The 23,584-nt window shown below is 42.9% G+C and overlaps 1 protein-coding gene across 4 annotated transcripts in view; it reads right to left on the reverse strand.

The window, feature by feature from the left end:
- Positions 1–20,071, reverse strand: part of DIRAS2 (DIRAS family GTPase 2) — a 33,211-nt gene extending 13,140 nt beyond the window's left edge. Inside the window, exon 1 of one of the 4 annotated variants that reach the window (XM_055126875.1) lies at positions 20,047–20,071. The gene's annotated coding sequence lies outside the window, so the exon portion shown is untranslated. Of the gene's footprint in view, positions 1–18,156; positions 18,315–19,462; positions 19,618–20,042 lie in introns of those variants that run through there. The other 3 variants (XM_055126876.1, XM_055126873.1, XM_055126874.1) reach the window with 3 other exon arrangements.
- Between the last annotated feature and the right edge of the window lie 3,513 nt (positions 20,072–23,584).

Raw genomic sequence — 23,584 nt, forward strand, 5'->3', positions numbered from 1 at the left:
GGAATTACTCCTGGTGGTGCTCAGGGGACCATACAGAATGCTGAAGATCAAACCCCGGTCAGCTACATGCAAGGCATGAGCCCAACCCATTGTACTATATTCTCTCCAGATCAAAATAATCTTATTATTTAGATATTGTCATGGAAACAAAAATTCCAATTAAAAAATATCCTAAGAACCTGGGAAATCCAAAAAGATTTATTCTCAGACCACAACGAAAGGAATACTATTGGAGGTTGCATATGAAAGCATATGAAAGAAAGAAGGGTAAGGGTTTGAGTTTGGAGAACAGAAGGTTAAAGAAGACTGGAGTTTCAGCTTAGAAGCATGCTGGGGGATTGAAAGAGAATCAAAGCCATTATGAAATGGGTTTGAGAAATGGAAATAAATGGATGAAAAGGTAAGAAATAAAGGTTTTCCTTGAAGGAAAGGAAAAGGAACAATTGGTTTATTGGTGTACGGTGAGGTCAGATTTAAAGGAATGGGAAAGAGGAAATGCACTTGTCTGTGAAGGGTATCCCACGGAGCATGCCTAGAGGAAAGCAAGGCTCTGAGACCCAGGAGCACACTGGCAGGCTGGTCTTCGAGGAGAGAGCAAAAGGCGGGGACGACGATGGAAGCTCTAATTAAACTTACCCAAATCCACTCTAACGTCCTGTTGCCTGAGCTTGACAACTTTATCACAAATGAAAAATTATCCTCCAGCAGCACCGGAGACTTTCCAGAAATAGCCACTGCTAAATTTATAATGAAAACTCATTATAAACCCTTTTTTGTTGTTCAGAAAGTATTAATATACCCAGCACTTGAATAGTAAGTCTTAATGTCAGAGTGACTTTGGACCATATCTATGTACGAAATGATCACAACAGCCTTCTTCCACTGCCTGTTATACTATATTTTATAAAGTATTAATGAGTATTCCCACTCCCAAGGATAATATTCATAACTTCTTCCAACACTTAAAATATTTTTTCGGTGCTATGTAAGCAAGTTTTCCCTAAGTCCGGTCAGTATGCGGCATTAAAATGATTTGGTAAAGTTTACTCACCATAGAGGTAAATAGCAGGAGAACTCACTGAAAAGGAAGTCGCTTTCATCAAACATTGTTGAGTGAAACAAAATTCCTGCAGAAACATTTGCTCTGACCTTCTTTTTCTAGATTTGTTATTACTGGCCTTAGTAATACTAAGTTGTATTTATTTATGTAAGATTTCTTTGTATTACAATTTGTTACCCCTCTTGGATCCATTCAGTGCTTTGTAAAAATAAAAACGAAATATTTTAGATAGCACTAAAGTTTGTGAGTTACTGCCTTCTGATTCTGGTTGAAAGAATTTCGCAGCAAGATTTCAAGTTCTTTTTTCTTCAGATTCTCTTTCCTTTGTAGAAAAGTTTACTTTCTATCTTTCTTCTTTGCAAAAGTTAGGATATTCTTTCGGGGAGGAGTCGAAGGTGGACCACACCTGACAGTGCTCAGGGGCCAGTCCTGGAGGTACTTAAGGGACCATTTGTAGGCTAAGAGATGGAGCCAGAGTTTGCTGTATTGCAAAGCAAGAACTTTAACCTCTATCTCTTTTGCCCAGAATATTCCTTTAACTCTGAAATTTATGACATCTTTCTAGAAAATATCTACAACTGCTTTTTAATTGGAGAAGTTTGGGGAAGGAGAGCAAGAAACAGCTGAAAACTTGTTGTATCCTCAGGGATCACTCCTGGCAATGCTCAGGTAGAATATGCAGTGGTAGGGATCAAACCCAGCTTCCTGGAACTTCCAATAGAGATTTAGGGTTCCCCTAGAATCTACTCCTGTGTACTCTCAGTAATACTTCATGTAGCACTGTCATCCCATTGCTTATCGATTTGCTCGAGTGGACACCAGTAATGTCTCCATTGTGAGACATTGAATACGCCACGGGTAGCTTGCCAGGCTCTACTGTGCGGGCGGGATATTCTTGGTAGCTTGCAGGGCTCTCTGAAAAGGACAGAAGAATCAAACCCAGGTTGGCCACATGCAAGGCAAAGGCCCTACCAACTGGGCTATCACACCAGCCCAATACTTTATGTATTCTGAGTTTTTATTTTCATTAGCTATTTTCATGTCTTACGGGAGAGGATTGGGGTATGGTGCCGCTAGCAGGTCAACCTGTACCTGTGGGGCGAGTGCATCAGCAGACTGATGGTGCCTTCAGACTTCCAGATACCCCAAAATTGCTGCTGTGCCTTTGGCCAGACCCAACAACTTGGGGTCAAGTTTACCAAAAAATTATATGGCCAAAAGTTAGGTATGTGGGAGACACACCCACAAACCACGGCTCAGGTATATAAGCTCAAAGCCTCTGCCCCTCAGGGCTGGAGCAATACCATAGTGGGTAGGGCGTTTGCCTTGCATGTGGCCGACCCGGGTTCAATTCCCAGCATCCCATATGGTTCCCTGAGCATCACCAGGGGTAATTCCTGAGTGCAGAGCCATCGCTGGGTGTGACCCAAAAAGAAAAAAAAAGCCTCCACCCCTCTCAGAGAGCCTGGCAAGCTACCTAGGATATCCTGCCTGTATGGCAGAGCCTGTAAAGCTACCCGTGATGTATTTGATATGCCAAAAACAGTAACAACAACGTGTTCTTCATGTTCCTGGAGGGAGCAGATGCCACTGGGCTACACTAGCATGCAACAGGGACGAATGGAGACATTACCGGTGCCCACTCGAGCAATCGATGAGCAACAGAATGACAGTGATTCAGTGTGATACGAGAGAGGATGCTACACTGAATTTCACCCGCAATGCTGAGATTTGTTACTACTATCTTCCTTACTAGTTTGAGATGTTTACTTATTGATGCCCTTCTCTGATAGGTTGTTGATTTCACCAAATATTTCCTGGTCTCTAGTTGTTCCCTGTTAATGAAAGTGTCACTCTGGTTTATTTTCAGGTCACACTTGGCAATGCTCAGGTCTTACTCCTGGCTCTGCACTCAGGAATTACTCCTGATGGTGCTTAGGTAACCATAGGGGATGCCAGGGATTGAACTTAGGTTGGCCGCGTGTAAGGTATGTGCAAGGCTAGGGCCTGCTGTACTATCACTGCGACCCTGAAGGTATCATTCTGGGGTCAGGAGAAGGTTCTCACAGGTGAAAAATCTAGAATGATATAAAACTTTTCTTTTTTCCTTTTCTTGAGAGTGTTGGAACTAAACTGTCTACAGTCACTTACATTCTAATCAGTTTATACAGAAGCAGGCAGATCACAGAAGAAAAGACTAGGAAAGGGGATGACCCATTCCAAAGCGTTACATAAACGAACAAAGATCCTAACACAAAGAATTCGGGAGGCTTGAGCAGGCTAGATTCAGATTATCCCAACTATTCTCTGCCTATGGGGTCTGAATTCTGAAGGAAAATAGATTTTTATTTCCTGAGTCAACAAACCTACCCACTTAAGTCTCTTTGGGGAGAAATATTAGAGTGATAGAATATGAAACAGGATTTCAGATAAAACCATAACCTTATCTGGTTATTAAGAACTAAGGTTGCTTCAAAGAACAGAGGCTAAACCAGAGAAAAAGTCCAGACTGGAGGGAAAAGTCTGATAATTCAGAGTATGAACTAGTGCAATGCCCAGTTGCGTCTAAGTTACTGCCTCTTGGTAGTAACTGAAGTTCACGTAGGTTGTCTCTGCTCAATTTCGGACTTTTTTCCAAATAGGTTTATCTTATTAAAACATTTTAATTTTATTAACTTTAAACAAACTCCCATTTCACATTGGTAATTAAGTGTCCAAATATAAAACTGAGACTAAAATAAGATGAGTCATGTAAGTACCGGAAGGACTATTTACTTCCATTCAAATGTGAAAATGTATACATACCTTAAAAATAAACTAAGAAACAATTTCCCAGGGATCATCTATTCTCAAAGAACATGTACTTTTTATATGCTTTTAAAGAGTCTCAATTTATGGGGCTGGAGCCATAGGGCAGGTGGGGCATTTGCCTTGCAAGCAGCAGGCCTGGGTTAGATCCCCAGCATCCCATAAGATCCCCTGAGCACTGCCAAGAGTAACTACTGAGTGCAAAGCCAGGAGTAACTCAATGAACATTGTCCAAGAATCCCTGGGTGTGACCTAAAAGCCAGAGAAAAAAGGCCCAATATACTTATCAGTTTATTAGTTTTTCTGGGGGTTCATACCCAACAGTGCTCAGGGATTACTCTTGGCTCTGTGCTCAGGGATCATGTCTGGTGGGACTCACAGAATACTATATGGTGCCAGTAACTGAACCAGGGTCAGCCACATGCAGAGCAAGTGATTTACCAGCTATACTATCTCTGAACCCTGAGTCTCCATTTAAAGACTAATTTCATGAACCTTCTTAACTGTAACTAAAAAATACAAGATTTTTTCATCTGAAGACAATTGCCTGATTATAAAGATTTAAATATCTTAAAAAGCACAATGATTATATTGAGACACAATTGTTCCAGGTAATGACCCTTCCCCTCGGGGGCCCCCCAGCCCCCGCCCCATCCCATACAGGGAACAGGAAAGGGGAGAGGGTGGTCTCAATACACATTTCAAGATCCATAATAATATCCTCATGAAATGGCCTCTTTCTAGGAATAGACAGAGTACACTAAATTGTATTCTAATAATTTCAGTACTGAGAGGCAAATAAGCCCCCAATGTAAGCTTAGAAATAAAATTAATAGATGTTTGTCTGAAATATTCCATATATGATGTGGAGGAGTTTCCAGAAACCAAATAAAATGTACTGTTACATATGACATTTTTCAGACTGCCAAGTGTCATTTTGGCATTTTCTGCTTTATTTCTTCTTTTCCCATGTAGGAAAGGGAGAAGAAAACCACATGACTAAGAAATGAGAACTTAATAGTGTTAAAAGACCAGGTACTAAGTTTGATCCTAAAGGCCCACTGGGGTATAGTAACCCTGTAGAAAAACAAATACCAAAGGATCAAGACAAGCGAAGCCTAAAAACAAAATGCAGAACAAAGAGGTGAAGGCCAATTATGTTCACATAACAAGCAGTATATACGTCAGGTTTCCCCCTTTACTCTGTGCACACTGAACTATCTGAAGCACAGATTCTCAGTTAGCTACATTTCAAAATTTAGTCAAATGAAAGTCGACAAAATTGGCAAGTGGCTAAAAAAGATTCCATCAGTCACGAACTATTTTGTTATTCAGTTTCAGTAGCATAGCTAAAAATCTATTGTCAAAGGCAAAGATTTATTCCTATGCTTTCTTAGAAGAGCTGTATAATTTAGTTATCTGATGCAGTTAGGGTTTTAATTTTTGTATGTGGTGCAAGAAAGAGTTCAGTTTCATTCATTTACATAGAGACATACCCTTGTCTCAACATAATTAAAGAGATCATTCGCCATTTAATAGACTTAGCCTTCTTTTCAAAATTCAATTACCTGCAAATGTGAACCTTTATAGTAAGACTCACAATTTCATTACTTTTTCTATGTCTATACTTATGCCACTACCACACTATTTGTCGACTGTGGTTTTCTAATATATTTTGAAATCAGCAACAGTAATGTTGATTACTATGCTTTTCTCTTTTTCAAAAGTGTTTTAATTTGCCATGACATATGAATAAATAATCAAACTTTACCAAAAGAAAAAAAATTGTACAAGAAAGGACATTACCACCACTCCCCCACACAAAAATGGGGGGAAAGATGAAACTGCATAAGGGAAGAAAAGATGATAGATAGATAGATAGATAGATAGATAGATAGATAGATAGATAGATAGACAGATAGATATAGATACAATATCCAGAATTTATAGAGTTCCTTAAACTAAATAATAAAAATGAAACTAAATTAAAAATTGAACAAGCCTTTGAACAGACATTTGTGGAAATAAGATATATGAATGACCAAAAGCACATAAAAAAAGGTTCTCAACATTATTAGTTATTAGAGCAATGCAGATCAAAAACCCTTATGAAATATATCAGTCATTACATTATAGCACTGTAGCACTGTTGTCCCATTGTTCATCAATTTGCTCAAGCGGGCACCAGTAACATCTCCATTGTGATACTTGATACTGTTCTTGGCATATCGAATATGCTACAGGTAGCTTGCCATGCTCTGCCGTGCAGACGGGATACTCTTGGCAGCTTGCAAGACAAACGCCTTATCCGCTGTACTATTGCTCCAGCCCATATCAGTCATTAAGCATTTATTTATTTTTTTAAAAAAAACACAATAGAATTTAAAACAAAAAATATAAAAGCAGAAATTTGAATTCTTGGACACTGCTGATAAAAATCCAAACCAATCACTGTGCACAGAGAATGATCCTGCAATCCACTTCTCGAGATATAGGTCCAAATTGCTGAAAAAGATAAGAAATTCTGCTATATTTTCGGACACATACTTCACCATGAATGAATCTTGAGGACATTACGCTAAATTAAATAAGCCAGTGACAAAAGGAGAAATATTCTGTTATTCAACAGATAGATGGTACCTAGCACAGTCAAACTCTTATAAATAGAATGGTGGGCACCAGGGGCTTAAGGAGAGGAACATGAGGAGCCAGATTTAGAGGAGAAATCGCTTCTGCTCTGCAAGATTAAGAATTGTAAAGCTGGTGAAGAGATAGTGTAGGGGTTCAGACACTTGCTTAGCAAGTAGTTGACTCTGTTCAATCCCTAGTTCTACCTGGTCCCCCCCCCTAAGCTACAGAAAAACAATTAAAAACTGAAGAGTTTTGGGGACTGAAGAGAGTGCAGCAGTAGGGCACTTGTCTTGCACATGGTCAACCTGGGTTCTATCTCTGGCATCACACATGGTTCCAAAGCACCACCAGGAGTAATTTCTGAGTGCAGAGTCAGGAGTGACCCCTGACTATTGCCAGGTGGGTGGCCCAAAACAAACAAACAGAACAACAACAACAAAAAGAATTCTTAAGATATACAGAGGTCAGGTCACATTGCACAAAGTGAATATATTAAATGACACCAAATTTGACACCAGACAATGGCGAAAACAGTAAATGTTACCATATGCATATTTTCCTATGATGTGAACTGATTTGAAGTGAAACAATTTTAGAAATACCATGAATTAAAGATCATACTCAGATCTTAAGGACAATCTGCAGCAGTGACTGCACAACACAGACAGTTCTTTCTCATCCACATGACAGAGTTAAAGCAATAAAGATGAAATTCTCCCTGTCGGAGCCGAAAACCTTTTTTCCTGGGTAGAAGATATACCGCAAGTTCTTCCTACTTCCCAGATTGGATGAAACATATCTAACAGCTAGGGCATTTAAAACTATGCCTGGACCCAGGGATGGCTCAATGAACAATGATTGATTGATTGCTCATTGTTCAATAACTGCTCAGAGATTGCAGTGCATGGGGCAGACCTGGGTTCAATCCCAGCATCACAAAAGGTCCTCTGAGCACCACTAGGAGTGATCCTTGGGCCAGAGCTAGGAGCACCGCTGGTTGGAGCTTGAAAATGAACAAATACAAATGTTGAAAGAAATAATAAAATTCAGCTAGACTGGGTTTTGGGCTGCAGTGACAGTGCCTATTGTGTGGGTTCCATCTCTAGCGCCAACACCCCAACACCACTGCACTCCCCAGAGTCATCACCAGGAACCCCCGTGAGAAACAAATACCCTCCGCCCACAAAGTACGAGGGTTGGTTCAACTCAAGATGATGCCACCAGATACAGAGGAAAGACTATGACTGTACACCACACTGGATTTTGTACACTGCACCCAAAATAAAGTATAATACTTTATAGTACCATAGTTATCACAAGTTGAAATGATAAGATTTCTTGTGCACCAAGTAAAATAAGGAGAGTAGATTCCTAAATAACAGGTTTAAACTGACAGGGTCTGTTTTTATATGTCTTCTCTAGGCAATATAGACTCCAGTTAATAAATACACTATAGGATCAAAGAAATAGTATAGCAAAGAAGGCACTTACTTGTCTTGCACGTGTCCAATGTGGGTTCAATCCTTGGGACCTCATACCCAGGTTCCTCGAACCCTGCCAGTAGTGTTCCCTGAGCATGGAGCCAGGAGTAAGCCTGATCCCCCACAGTATGGCCCCAATACCAAAAAAATTAAAATATAATAAATAAATAAATAAATACAGTACACAACAACATTTTCTATGACAATATTCTTAATAGCTTACTTTTCTTTGGGCTAGAGTGATAGCACAGCGGGTAGGGCATTTGCCTTGCATGCGGCCGACTTGGGTTGAATTCCTCTGTCCCTTTCGGAGAGCCCGGCAAGCTACCAAGAGTATCCTGGCCACATGGCAGAGCCTGGCAAGCTCCCTATGGTGTATTCAATATGCCAAAAACAGTAACAACAAGTCTCACAATGAAGATGTTACTGGTGCCCGCTGGAGCAAACTGATGAGCAACAGGATGACAGTGATAGTGATACTTTTCTATAGCTTATTTTATTATGAGAATACAGATATGATATAATGTACTAAAACTGCTAATAGATTGTTATTAGGCTTCTAGATAACAGTAGATTGTAGGTAAACATTAACTTTGAGGGCTATAAAAATTGTGTAGAATTCTAACTGTAAGAGGGTTGATGCCTCTGACCCCTGTTATTCATGAGTTAACTATGTATTATTTTTTCATGTGTTATTTAACTTCCCTTTATCTGTACTTTTTACATTTTCATATATGGTAAAATATATAAAATGATAAACTAAGACGTAGGTTTGAAAATTAGAATGATTTCCTTGCTCAAAATTCTCTAGAATGGTAAGTAGGAGACTAAAGAGAACATGTGAAGAAACCAATAATGGAAATTTCACAGGGAAGTGACTTTAGCCAAACAAAATTGTACATGTTTTAAGTGCTCTTCAGTACATCTATTATTGGCTAGAAAGATTCTCTTTCAATAATAAGATTCTTTTTTGTTATTGTTATTGCTTTTTGCTTTGGGGGGGCCACAACATTCAGGGCACAGGGCTTACTCCTGGCTCTGTACTCAGGATCACTCCTGGAGGAGCTTGGGGGACCATCTGGGATGCTGGGGGATCAAATCCAGATTGCCCTCGTATAAGGCAAGGACCCTTACAACTGTCCTATCACTTTGGCTCCCAAAAAATATTTTTTGGTACATGCATTTTCCCCATATTTTACTTATATATTGTGTTTCCTCTTTCCCTACCTGGAATTTCAGTGCCAATGGGTCAAGTGCCAGGGCAACGCACTCCTGACACTATCGTGCTCCCAAACCAAGTGCAGACACACAGGAAACACTTATCACAGACTGATGACCTATTGTTACAATATATTTTTGTGAGCTGACCAAGAAAAATCGTACTAGGAAAGACAGATGCTTTAAAGTGATTAAATAAAGTTTTAAAACATAACCTAAGAATGACCACTCACAGGATGTCACCGAAATTCACTGAAATGAAAAATGACCAGAGTTCACAGATACCACCTTCAAGGCAAATGAATTAATTATAATCCATTGATAATATGGTATACAAAGAATTTGAAGCTAAGGTAGGCTGAAGTGTCTGGCATCACGCATTTCAGTATTTTTATTGTTTGCTTCTGTTTTGGTTTGGTTGTTTTGCGGCCATGCCTGACTATGCTCAAGTCTTACTTCTGGCTTTGCAGGCAGGGATCACACCTGGCGGGACTCAGAGAGCAATATGGAGTGTCAGGGTTCTAACCAAGTTGGTCCTATGAAGGCAAGAAACCTACCTGCTGTACTACCTCTCCAGCCCTCATCAACATTTTATTTTATTTTTAATATCCTTCAGAAGGCAATTGATCCATACTTAGGTGTGAGAAGCAACTGTAAAAACACATTCTACCATGCCATGGCTTACTAATTATCTTATGGCAAAGAAAACACACTTGTTGGAGAATTAAAAGTGCATCCTCTTTTTGTTACATAAAAAGCAACGGTTCTGTTTTGCACCATTTCCATTTTCTGTGTGGCAAGCGGCTCTCAGCTACTGCTCTGTGGCAGGCAACCCCCATAATCAATGTGCTTCCTCACCCTATAAAAAATGACAGTTTTGACATTAGGGAAGGACATAGTATCTACTTAGGAAATATCACGTGTGCTGCAGAGAGGGCATTTGCAAAAAAAATAAAGAAATGTGCAAACAGTACATTTTTTAATAAATGGTGACTAATCTAATAAACCCTAACTTAGAAAGACACAGCATCACTGTTTATTGGGAGGTTGCTCTCTAACTTTCTCATATGCCAGATTTAAAACAAAACCAAAAATGTATAAAACAGACAAAAGAGACTCCAAGGGAAGCTCATCCAAATTCAATATCCAGAAAAATGAAGTGCTATGAGCCCACTCTTACAAAATATTGCCCAAAGCCAACTTCTATGTCCTTCTTATAGCTTGCCTATCTGCATAAAGGAAACCATGAACATCAAACTATTTTCCTTTTTTTTTTTAACTTTCATTGATTCACTGTGAGATATAGTTACACGCTTTCATGTCTGAGTTACAATCACACAATGATCAAACACCCATCCCTCCACCAGTGCACATTCCCCACCACCAATATTCCCAGTATACCCTCACCTTTCCCACCCTCCCCCTGCCTCCATGGCAGACAATATTCCCGATACTATCTCTCTACTTTGGGGCATTATGATTTGCAATGCAGATACTGAGAGGTCATCATGTTTGGTCCTTTATCCACTTTCGACACAAAACTCCAAACTATTTTTCTTGAAATGATTGAAATGATTTTAATGGTCTTCCAAATAATGGGTTCTCATGAAGGCAGGTTGTCTGAGTTAAACACACCAAAGAAATTTCCTCCAATTGTATTTCAAGATTGTGCAGTGGGTAACAGGTGCCTGAGAGGCCAAGTGAGCTCTGGAAAAGGCCACCATTCAAACACAGTTTGGGAATGTTTCCTGAAGGAGGGAATGTGGGTGGTGTGCTCAAGGGACAGAGAGGGTTCTAGAATGCTGGGATGGAGGGAGAGAAGTAGGTGGGCAAAGTAGTGACAGGCAAGTGGTGGAATGTCAGAAGGATGGGAAGTCACTGAGGATTTCGAGCAGAGAAACTCTGGATACTCTGGATGTGAGTTCTGCTGGTCGGGGACTCCCTGAGGCTTTAGGGGGCTGGAGTGGAAGCAGGGGACAATGGAGCCCAGACCAGGATGTGTTAGTGCGGGAGATGGCCAGAGCCGTTACTGCTCCTGCGCTTTCCAGTAAGACACCTTGCACTTCCATCCTTGTGGTACCACTTCCTGCGAATCCCCCCTTAAGATGCCCCCTGCCGTTAAAGAGCACTGTGAAGCCCATATCTCTCAGTGCATAGCTATGGCAGCCTCTCCCCAGAAGCCCACATACTCCCCTGCACATCTCCGTGGATGGCAACACCACATTTCTTCCAGAGTCCAGGCCAACCCTTAGTGTCTTTCTGAAGACACTTGTCCTCTCCCACCTTCCACCCATCCATCATCACATGGGGAGAGACATCTATAAAACACTTCCATGGAAGAAAACAAGCTGTTAAGAGGTTCAAGTTGCAGATGTGGCAATGAAGCAATAGCAGGGCACATCAGGCCCTCCCACACAGGGTACTTCCAGTCAAGGACAAACCCCAGAAGAGTCCTTACAAAGATGAGACGCAGGAAAAATCTAGTAACATGCTTGCAAATTAGAACCAGTTTAGATGTTGGCAGAGAGGGGAGCTCAGTCAAGGAACAAAGGAGAACAGCATTAGGGAGAAAAAGTAATGAATTTAAAGGAGATTTGATACACAATATGGATTTCTATAGGTCTGGCTCATTGACAAAGATGTAAAGGGGGAAGAAAATGTGATGCATAATTCCATCCAGAAGCAAAGAGCAACCATGAGAAGACAGGCTTCCAGCCAGGATGTAAAGGAAAATAAATCTGAGGCAGTAAGACTGAGGATCTATTAAGATGCTGATTAGCAACCAGGAAAGCAGCCCAGGAATCCCTGTCCTCTAGTAAGACTAAGAAGTCCTAGATAAGCTTAATCTTCAAAATACCTCTAATTTTCATATTAATAATCCCCTTTACAGGAAAAAATTATTTAGTGCCTCTCTGGAAATCTACCTCAGCACATACCTGTGGCAGCCTCTAAACAAAAATGCCCCCAATTGTACAAAACTACTACTCGATCCCCATCAATCCAGCACCCCCACACCCCCCACAATAGGGCATAATTACCTGTTTGGGGAAACAAGAATATTGATTGTATTGTAAGAGAACTAGTAAGATGTTCTCAACTAGTAAGAGAACCCTGCATTTCAACTCAGCTTTAGCAAATCCAACACATGTTAGCATGAGTCAAATAAGCAACAACGGTCAAGGATCTCCTCACTGAGGTGTTAACCAGCAAAAGTTGCTGCATTAGCCTTTATTGCCAAGCAACTTTCATACCTCTAGCTTATCAATTTTCAAAAATATAACAACGATGCTAGGCAACTAATAATGTATGACTGGGTATGTCTTCTGACCCAATTGCCAGAAACAGTGTCTTGACAAGAGCAGGAACCCGTTTGGCAGAGAGAGTAAAACATTTACCAGGTACTAGTGCTTAGTGATTAGTAGTGAGGATCTAGCATGGAAACCGGCTGGTAGGAAAGTGGCATCTAGCACAAGAGCAAGGGGAATCAACTGATCGTTAAGTAGTGAGTGACAAAGATAAATAAAGATAAATGGGAATGCAGCATTGAAGTGTTTCATGAAGATTTTCACGTTTCTCAATCAATAGCTATATAGGGCATTTTAGCAGCACATGGAACTCCTTACGGAGATGCACCATCATTTATCAACCAATTATTCACTGATTGCCCATCTCTTTTTTTAACTGAAAAGACTAAAGCATTAATGCTAATCATATTTTTAGCTCATCTACACAATAAACCACCAACACAAGGGCTGGATAGCAGAGGGTATTTTAAATCTAATAAAAGCCCAGTGGCTCTGCAAAATTACTACCCGTGTAAAGATTTCCTCAGCCCCTGCACAGTCTAGTGTGTAAGTAAACACTTGGACCCTTTGCAGTGGAACAAGAAGCCTATTTTTCATTACTGGTTTAAGTGCCTTTATTTAATTTGTCTCACATTGAGCATCTTTTCCTATGCTAAAAGTAATTTGTACTTGCATCTTTGATACCGGCATGTGCATGGCCTCTGCTCAGCTTCCTAGTGGTTTGAGAGGGTGGTACTCACCCTACACTATGGCAGTGCATGGCAGACTGAGCTCAGCGAGTTCATACTGTCCCTTCCCTGGAACCTGTCCAGTCCCTAAGTCAGAGCCCCAGTCTTGAACCACACAATCTTAGACCTTACAGGCCTACTGGGTGACTTGGATGCCCACATAATTTATGACCAATTGTATTAATAAAATGAACTCAATCTGAAACATGTTGTTGCAATTGTTTCTTCCCAGCTGTCATTTGTCCTTGAATATTCCTTACACTTTCTGGAACAATTTAAAGCTTCTGTGCAGCCAAATTTATCAAGCTATTCCTCTTCAGTTTCCCAAGCTGGGATCATTCTTATCAAATGATTCCCTGATAGAAGAAAAGTATTCTCCTTCAAACACATAATCACTGTGTTTGAAGATTTGGGGCTGGAGGGATATTAAGGCAAGTAGGGTGCTTGCCTTGCACATGGCGAACCCAATTTTTACCCTCCCAACATAAGAATTCAATTTAGGGCAGCAGAGATATGTAGTCAACTTTGGCTTGATGCTCAGCACCAATACAGTCCCCCATACCATCCCTCAGTGAGCACAGCCTGGTATGGTCCCAAAAAGAAAAGAGATAAAAATAGCAATAATAAAGATTTTCTCCAGCAATGTGGGTTATTTAAGTATCTTGAAATTGTTCATATATGTAGAGGAATTTAACACTTAAGAGAAGGGAAGATCCAAAAGAGAGGTACACAGAATGGTATCTATAAATCTATCTGTGATAAGAAAAATAATACATAAAGATGTGGTGGTCATGATGTTTGGGGATTAATTCACAAATCCCAACTTCCTCTCTGCTTGCAGACACTGGCAAAGACCAGGCCAGTTTTACATTTGTGGTCCTTTCTTTCATTCTGTGGTCAGGAAACTGATTAAGTCTAAAGGGGCCTCAAAAAGGAAGCAGAATCACACTTGAAATGTCCAGACTTACTCCACAGACCTCAGGAGACTATTTCATAAGAAAGGAAGAAATACAACTGCCCATCTTAGACAAGGATATGTAATTGAGAAAGATGGTAGATGGGCGGTAGGGGTGGGGATATGAGTCCAAATGCATAAAATAAGGGAAAATGACATTGAACTGGATTTGAATCTGACTGAGTGGAGTGAATATCCTGGCTTGGTGCTAAATGTAGAGCCATGGATACTGCTGACCATTAGTCGTCTCCTTGTACCATCTGAAGAAAAGCAATCAACTTGAAAATCACAGAGGGGCTCCAACAAAAAAGGTCTGACTTTCCAGGCTGCCAACTTTAGAAGCTAGGGTCAGGTGTCATAACCTACCATACAGAGGGTACGTTACCTTGCATATGGCTAACCTCAGTTTGATTCATCTCATATTGTCTCCTGATTGCCACCACCAGGAGTGATCCCTGAGTACAGAGCCAAGAATTACCCCTGAGCACCTCCTACCCCCCAAGTTTAGGTGGGAAAACAGGGGAGAAGAGGGAGAAAGGAGGAGAGGGAAGAGAAGAAAGGTGTAAGGAGGGAGTGAATGTGAGAGGGAGAGGGAGACAGGAATAAAGAGGAGGGGGAGGGAAGAACAGAGAAAGAAAGAGAGAGAATAAGGCTAGGTTACTGTGGAGAGGTCTAATGGAAAGTCCCTAGGTTCTCTTCTTTCCACAGGAAAATAATCACTTTCTAGTCAGCAGTGTTTTTAGAAAAATATCCGATAAATTCCTTTCCTACGTAATGCTGCTTTCTTTCTAACCGCCGTCAGGATTTCTGAGCTAAAGCCCCATTTGACAGAAGCAATCTGCTCCCCGCTCCCAGCATCACTGATCACTCATCACTGAGGCTCTCCAAGGAGCGGGAAAAGAAATTGAAAGCTTTCCAGTAAGGTCATGTCTCTTGTTTCAAGAAGTTAATAATCATCTGCCAATCAAATATAAAGGTTCTTCACTAAATGTTATGGGTGTCAAAATAAGTACAATACTGAAAATAGCAGACCAGCAGAGAATGCTACAAAAGCTCTGTGAGCCATATTCCATGTCAATTCTAGAGGAAGAGAGTGACACAGAGTCTCTTGCCCCCGTGCCTGGCTGTCTTCACCAGTGTCCCTCAGAGCGGGGCGAGTTGAGTTTTCCTCCCCACCCTGAGCAGAGCCCTGGCAGCTGAAGACCTCCAGAACTCAGCCACAGCCATGCTCTAGGCCACTCTCCACACCCTCAGACGAGCCTCACACATGAAGGAACCGGGGCTGAGATCTCCAAGCCTGCTTGGATCGGACTGGGCCTCCTCCACCAAGACCCCCCATTTTCCAGTAGCTTGGCAGCCACACCCATAAACTACCCCCAGTGCGGAGTAATTCCATCAATGGCCAACATCCAGAGACTATAAAACAATGCTCCCAACCTCTTATAGCCTAGTTCTCTCTCTCAGAGAAACTGGCAAGGTGCCAAGAGCATCCTGCCCGCATAGAAGACCCTGGCAAGCTCTCCATGGTGTATTCGATATGCCAAATACAGTAACAATGATGGGTCTCATTCCCCTTACTCTGAAAGACCCTCCAATGCGGCATCACTGGAAGAACGAGTAAAGAGAGGCTGCTAAAATATCAGGGCTAGGATGAATGGAGACATTACTGGCGCCCACTCAAGAAAATTGATGATCAATGGGATGATGGTGATAATGATAGTGATCAATTCTAGTCCACTAATTTATGGGTTTTACCATAAATTTGCCCAGTAAATGAATCTAAAGAAAATTGAAGAATCTCCGAAGGGCAGAAGAATAAACTAGCTTTACCTAAGTTTGAAATAACAATTAGGTATTTAGTTGTTAAGTTTTAATAATAATTAGTAAGACTAGTAAGGATTACATCTGAACTAGCAAACTTAATACCGATGCAAGATGATAAAATCTACTCAGCTCTCCGGGCTGCACCCTTGGTCTGCAGATCAGATCTGCAGGCTGGCGGGGAGCTTGAATCGCCTAAGCACTGGCGATTATTTCAGAGGAAGGGTGGCTTCTTCCCTCTTTGGCTTCTTCCTCTATCATACTGATAAAAATGTAAGTAATTAAGTTCAAGACTGCCCAGCTGTTGATGGCAAGAGCACATTAAAGCATAGGTCTTAGAACAATTTGCAAGCTGAAAATCTACATATTTATTTTTGATGGTTTTATTGCTTTTGATGAACAGCACCGAATATTTCATTTTTTAATTTATCATGTCAAAATTTGCCCCTAACTGGGCTAACAGTCACTGATCACATCCTGTACGGTCAAGCTTGTTTAAGCTTTACTTGGCTAGTCCAAGTAAGTTTTACAGGGGACAGGAGAGATAGTTCAGGGGGGCAGGGCCCTTGCCTTGCACCTGGGTGACCTAGATCTGATCTTTGACACCCTGAGCCCCACCAGGAGTCAGGAGTGATCCCTAAATACCACCAGGTATTGCCCCTTCCCCTCCAATAAAAAATAAAAGCAAGACAACAAATAGCCTAGTTTCCTAGTGTAAGGATAAGCAGTAGACAGAAACGAATAATATGTCTGGCTAGCTTTTCATATTCAATACACCTTTAAATGATCATTTTGACATATTAGGTTAAATAAAATAAATTAAAATTAATTTTCAATTGTTTATACTTTTCTATTATGACTACTTAGAAATTTTAAATTATGTATGTAGCTCACATATTTAATTCCTGTTGGACAGTGCTCAGTTAGATGAAATCAGTTCACTGCATTAAGAAGAGACCTGACCCCCACCTCCCAAGTACGCTCTCTTTTCCAAAGTTTGCTTGTGCCAGGAGCAAAGAGCAAGTGAATGAAAGACATCTGTTCCCAGTAGTTTCAAGAACACTTTAAAAAATACTTCAGGAAGAGAAACTTATATTCTCTCATAATAAAATAAAAATTCAGACATCATTTGAAATCAATGGAATGTTGTTAATCCTTCGATTATATGCATGTATAGAGTCAACTTGGAGAAGTAAACCTTAGCAATTTTGAAAACAGGATAATCATTATCTTCCCTTTTGATTAAGAGCAGTTATTTTTCTAGAAGAATCATAATTCCAAACTGCTAACGTCTTAGAAATCAGTTTCTGCAGCTAGAGATATTTGCCCATTGTAAACAACCAGTAAGACAGACATATAGCTAGATGTCAAATGGATAGATGGATGCATTATGAGCTAAATAAATGGCTAAGTAGGTAAATAGGTAGATTCAATGCACCTTTTAATGGGAACAGGACATAGTGGTTATCTGAATTGAAAGTTACAGGTCAACACTGAGCCATTTTTAACTTGAAAGAGCAGCTGGAAATTTCACTATGGACAGCCAAATGTACCCCGTCATAACAAAGAAATTCCTCAGTGCAAATATTTACTGCATTTGTCTCTGGCAAATGATGCTTTTGTCTAAATCAACACACTAACACAACCACTATGGCTATAAAATTAGAAGACTGGATGATCCATTTTTTACTAGAACAGGTGATACTTTTTAATAACCCCCATTATTTTCCAATGGTTTTTATTTGGGGGAGAGGGGATATACCTGCAGGAATCAGAGACAATATTTACTGCTAATACAGTACCACTAATACATGCAAAGTCATGTGTAGTTTATAGGATATCCACTACACAAAATTAATGAAGTCTTATCTGGTTTTCTCTTTGTGAAATGGAATGGCTTGATGCTGAGAATAGCTGGATTTTTAGCTAAACAGAAAATAAGATTGGGTTTCCACAACTTGGAATTCAATTGGGGTGTTTGTAGAGTATCTGCTTAAAATTATTCTAACAGAGCTGTAACATGAAAAAGATGCTGGAGGTCTCTACAATAACCATGCACATATAATTGTTCTTTGCAGAGATAAGAGAAGAATGGGCAACAAATTCTATGCCACAGAACAGAAGGTAATCATATCCATCTCTTCCCTACCTGCCTTGCCGGAGTTCACTGATGTCCAAATTAAATGGCTTGTGCTAAATGGAATGAAACTGTTTCCTTCCTCATATTCTATTTCTAGAAGATGAACTACAAATGGTCGGTCTTTCTGTTCTTCAACCCACTGGTCTCCCAGTCCAGCATTTCCAGAGAATGAACTGTGACAATTTACCATTTCAAGCAACACCCCCCTCAAAAAAAAAAAACATATTATTCTTCCACAAATTTGTTAAATTTATTCTAATTTTATCCCCTGCTTTTCTCTCCCTCCCACTCCACCTCTTCAAATCCAAATGCCACCGAAAAAGGCAGCCGATTTGAACTGATCTGAAAAGCAAAAACGTTTCAGCCTATTATGGTTACCTCGAAGATCTTCCTTTAATAAAAAGGTTTTTAAAGTTTTTACTGCAAAGCAGCGAGTCTCGACACTGACCAGCCCTTACAGGAAATGAGAGGGGTCCAGAGAGAACAGGGTCAAATAGGCAGTAACAATTCCTGGGAGAGACGCTAGCTGTGTCACTGCACGGCCACAAGACACGGAATTCCAGCACAGCGTCGGAATTCACCATTCCACGGCTGCCGCGGGAGCCTCGCAGCGCGTCTCCGCACGCCCCAGAGCGATGTCAATGGGAGTTTTCCATGAAGAAAGCGGGCATTTCCCGGAGAAGGACGCGGGCCGGTGCCCACCGCGGGAGAAGCCGGCCACGCTTTGCAGGCGAGCTTGAGAGCCGCCCGCGGCGGGGGGCAGCGCGGGGCAGCGCTCTTAGCACGGACGCAGAGCGCCCGGCGCCCAGCACGCCCCCAGGTAGCGGGACCCCAGCGCAGCCCCGGAGAGCGCGGGCTGCGCGCACCAGCCGGGTCTCAGCCCAGCCCCGCCAGTGCCGCGGGCTGGCAGGAAACGTGCTGCCGGGCACGGCCGCCCCCCGCGCGCCGCAGCCCTGCACTTTGGACCACGTCTCGGGGGGACTTGAGCAAATGCATTGAGCCCACTCCCCCCTCCGCGGAAACACCTGCACCGCAGCGTCCCCCGCCACCCCAACTCCTGCCGGGCGAGGGAAGCCCGAGACGGCGGGCAGGCGCGCTACTGCGGACCGCAGGCTTCACAGCACGAACACGCAGACGCTCGGGCACACACGCACGCGGCTCCCCGCCAGCCCCGCTCCACCCCGCGCGCGGCGCCCCGACCCCCGCCCCCGCCTCTCTCCCGGCTCAGCCCTCCGCCGGGGGCTGGCCCGGGGACGCCCCAGGCCCGGGAGCCCCCGAGCCGTGGGCCGCGCGGCCGAGGCGGGGACCCGGTTACCTGCGATGAGCGGGCGCCCCTCGGCTCGGAGCTGCAGCCGAGCTCGCGGCGCACTGGACCCGGCGGGCAGGCGGGGCGGCTGCGGCTCCTCCCGGCCGCGGGCGGGGCGCGCTCCTCGGCGCCGTGACGACGCGGGGACCGCGGGGCCCGCGCGCCCGCCCGCCGCCGCCGCCGCGCCCCGCTCACCTGCGCGCGCCCCGTGCGCTCCTGCGCGCCCGCCCGCCTCCCGGCCGCTCCCGGCCCCGCCGCCCCCCGCCCCTCCGGGACCCACGCCCGGCCGGGCTTCCCCCGGAGAACCCCAGCCGCCCGCGCCCCCCACCCCCCCGCCCCCCGCCCCCCGCGGGCGGCCGGAGCCTCTGCTCCCGCGCTGAGCCAGGGCCACCGGCCGGCGGCGGGTCATGCTTCCCTCGGGCGTGTGGGCACCGCTCAGCAAGCCTTGGTCAGCCCTGAATAAACCAGGAAGCAGTCGGTGGCTGCGAGCATTGGCAGGGCAACAGACCGTGGCGTTTCAGCCCCTTCGCCTCACCCACACGGCGGACCCCCAAGCCCCTCTTGCACGGGTCGGGTCCCAAGGAGACACCTGCCCCTGCAGAAGGCGAGCCGTCCATCGGGTGCACCTGGCCAGTCACTGCTCGGACGGGGATCTCCGAGAAGCAGCATCCCTCCCACGTCCAAGGCTCCTCAGACGCCTTGGGCAACCCACCACGGCTTGGATGGCCTTTGAGCAGCATCGCGTGGCCGTTTCCAAGAAATATACTTTTTAGGGAGTCCTTGGTCCTAGTATCAGGGAAACATGGATCCAACCCAGACAGCAGCAAGAAAAGATTCATAGCTAGCTGCTCTGGGCCGACGTGGTTGAAAAGCTTGCCCTATAGTAAATAACAGAAGCCACGGGTTTGATTTCTTCGTGTTAACTAAATTTGAAAAATGAAAAATCCAATTTTTCTAAGAGAATCGGTTGTGTTGGTATTTTTCTTAGTCTTTCCATTAGATCCAGTTTTGGAACCCCATTCACCTCTTTTAAAACGCTTAGGGCTTTTGGGAATCATTCCAAGCGGCATTAGCCCTCCATGTTCATTTTCAAAGGAAAATCCTGCCCTGTTAATCACAGGAAATAAGTGCTTTGTATACTTTAAGAATTACCATTATGTTAAAAAAAATTTTTTTTTAGTTTGCTCACTGGTTCAGTCTTAATTCTAAGCCTTAACATTTTTGTATTAAATGGTCACTGGAAGGTGAATATTTAAAAATAAGTGATTTTGACTAGGTCCTTCACAGCGTTAGCCATCAGCAAATGGCCCTTATTTAATGATGGTGAAAGCACGGCAGAAATCAGATTTCCTCATTCAGTTTTAAGGCCTGCAAGGTCATTTGGGATTAAAGACCCTGATCCATTTCGGAATTCTAAAACAAATGTGTAGGCTAACAAGTGGGATGTTATTTGCTATGACAACCTAGCATGTAGGTTATCTGGTTAAAGGGATAACATGAGAGCTGAGCCCTAAACAAAGGAGAGAAAACATTTTTTAAGGAAAAATATGGAAAGCAAAACCCAGTCCTAGATTGGAACTGTCAGAATAAACTTCTGGAGCCAGTTTAATCCTGCTAACTCCACACTCCTGAAAAATCCGGAGCTTCCCAGAAAGCATTGTCATTTGTTCCAACCACTGAAAATGAACCCCTGGGTTTCCCATCACTCCCCCAGCTCTCACGTGGTATTGGCTAGAGGAGCCCTGATCCCAGAGATTCAGCCTCTAAATCTGCTTTCAGTGGAACCCCCAGGCCTGTTAGGGATTAGAAGCTTTAGGCCAGGATACTCCAAGGGGATCACAGGTGAAAATCACACAAATGACGCAGGAGAGGAGCCCACAACAGACGTCTTGTTTGGGAGCAAATCAGTTGGATTAGTGGGGGTGGCTCGAAGGAAGGAAGAGAGGTTCGAGGGGGCCACAGCAAGGAAAAAAGTTGAGAAACGTTGCATTGGGGGTCCAAAGAGACAGCACAGAGTAGGTAGGGCATTTGCCTTGCAGAAAGCCCACCCAGGTTCTATCCCCAGCATCCCTAATGGTGTCCTGAGTGCAGGATCCAGGAGTAACCCCTGAGCACCAGTGGGTGTGCCCCCCCCCGCGCCCCCCCCAGCAAAAATAAAAGTAACAATGCATTAGACCAACATCTCCTGCGTGAATGAGAGTCACCAGGCTGGCTCAACACACCCTCCCTGGGACCATAGCCCAGAGTTCTGGTTCAACAGGTTTAGAGTGAAAGAACAATTCTACCTGGTTTCCTGGTCCTGCTTCACTCCTTGGAGTAAGGGACCCTCTGAGATTCACCACCACCATCCAGTGCAGGCTGCTAATGGTGGAAATATGGCTCAGAGAACATTCTTCTCGTTCCTAAAGCAAACTGCAGCTGTCTGGGCTACTTTGAGAAAACCTTGCCCCCACAATCTGTTTAGAGACCTAATTTGGTCTCTAAAAAAACTCAAATTCTAGCATCCAGGCATCCTCAGCCTGAGGGCTAGGCTGGGAGTCACCTCACTAGCTGCAGTTTACTGCAAACAAACAAATACTTAAGTCAGGGGTAGCACAGGGCTTAGGGCTGCTAACTCTCGCAGGATGCAAAATCCACATGTAACTTTGACTCCCCCTAACTTAGCTTCTTATGCCTGCTGTTAATCATAAACTATTTTAATAATCATGAATACACATTTTACATGTTATATACTATTATTTATGCACAGGAGAGAAAAAACTGCTATGGATATAATTAAATCTCAAGGAAGTGAAAATATGTTTCCCATGTGATAACTCTAAGTTTCCAATGTCCGTTCATAGGAAAATTTGGAGTCTCAGAGGCCCCAGGCTGTGCTATCCAAAGGTCAGTTATATAAAAAGAAGATGCACCTTTGACCTAAATTCTTCATGTAGTCTATTATCTCCCATTAGTTTCATCCTATTTTCTCTAAAACATTGGTCATAAGCACCCACAGTATCTGCATCAACTGAATTGTTAGAAATGCAAATTTCAGCTCCCCCCAAACCACTGAATGAAAAGCTTTGAAAGGGTGAGGAGGGTTGACCCAGCAACTTGCATTTAAGAAAAAAATATACAAATGATGCTCATGAGCCCTAACGGGTTGGAAAACTGTTACATTCAAGTCTATGCTCTTATTATATATTTTAAAACAGATGTCAACATTTTTTTGTCATTTTCTTGGGTTTTATAAAAAAAAAGCTCTACTTTAGGAATTGTGATTTCCAATATTGATAATGGCAGAGTTTCATACATAAAACTTTCCAATACCACATCCTGCACCAGAGTGTTAGCTTCCTGTCACCAGTGTCCCAACCCCCCTTCCTAGAGCCCCCAATCCACATCCTCCCCGCCACCCCCAGTGATGTTTCCTACTAAAGACCTAAAGACCAATTCATAGTTTCTGTTGCAGTTTCTGGTTGAATGTTCTTTGTTTCCTTACTGTGTTTCTTTATATTTCATATTGAGAGACATCATTCTATATCTGTCTTTTTCCTTCTAACTTCACTGAACATGATACTCTGCAGCAAATTGCATGATTTCATCTTTTCTTAAAGCTAGGTAGTATTCTTTTCTGTATATGTACCATAGTTTCTTTATCTAGTCACCTAATCTTGGACACTTGCATTGTTCTAGATTTGAGCTGTTGTGGATAGTGCTACAATGAACATAGGAGGGCAAATGTCTTTCTGAATAGAATTTTTGGGTCCTTGGGGTAACTTGGAGGCAAAGAAGTGGGTAAATGTCAAAAGTGGGACCATTGGGTCAGGTGGGAGATTAATTCCTAGTTTTTGAAAAGGGTCCATATTGTTTTGGACAGTTGACATTCCCACTAGTGATGGATGAGGGTTTCTTTTCCCCACATCCCCAACAACACTGGTTATTTTTAATCTTTGTAGTGTGTAGCTAGTCTCAATGAAATGTGAGATGATATCTCTTTGTTTAATTTGCATTTCCCTGATGTTATGTGATACACAGCATTTTTATATACTACTCATCTATCAAAGGGTTAACATCCAAGATATATGTCACTGGTAGAACTTTACAAGAAAATCAACAACCATATCAAAAAGTGGGGAAAGAGATGGA

Source organism: Sorex araneus, chromosome 2, assembly GCF_027595985.1.
Source record: "Sorex araneus isolate mSorAra2 chromosome 2, mSorAra2.pri, whole genome shotgun sequence".
Lineage (NCBI taxonomy): Eukaryota > Metazoa > Chordata > Mammalia > Eulipotyphla > Soricidae > Sorex > Sorex araneus.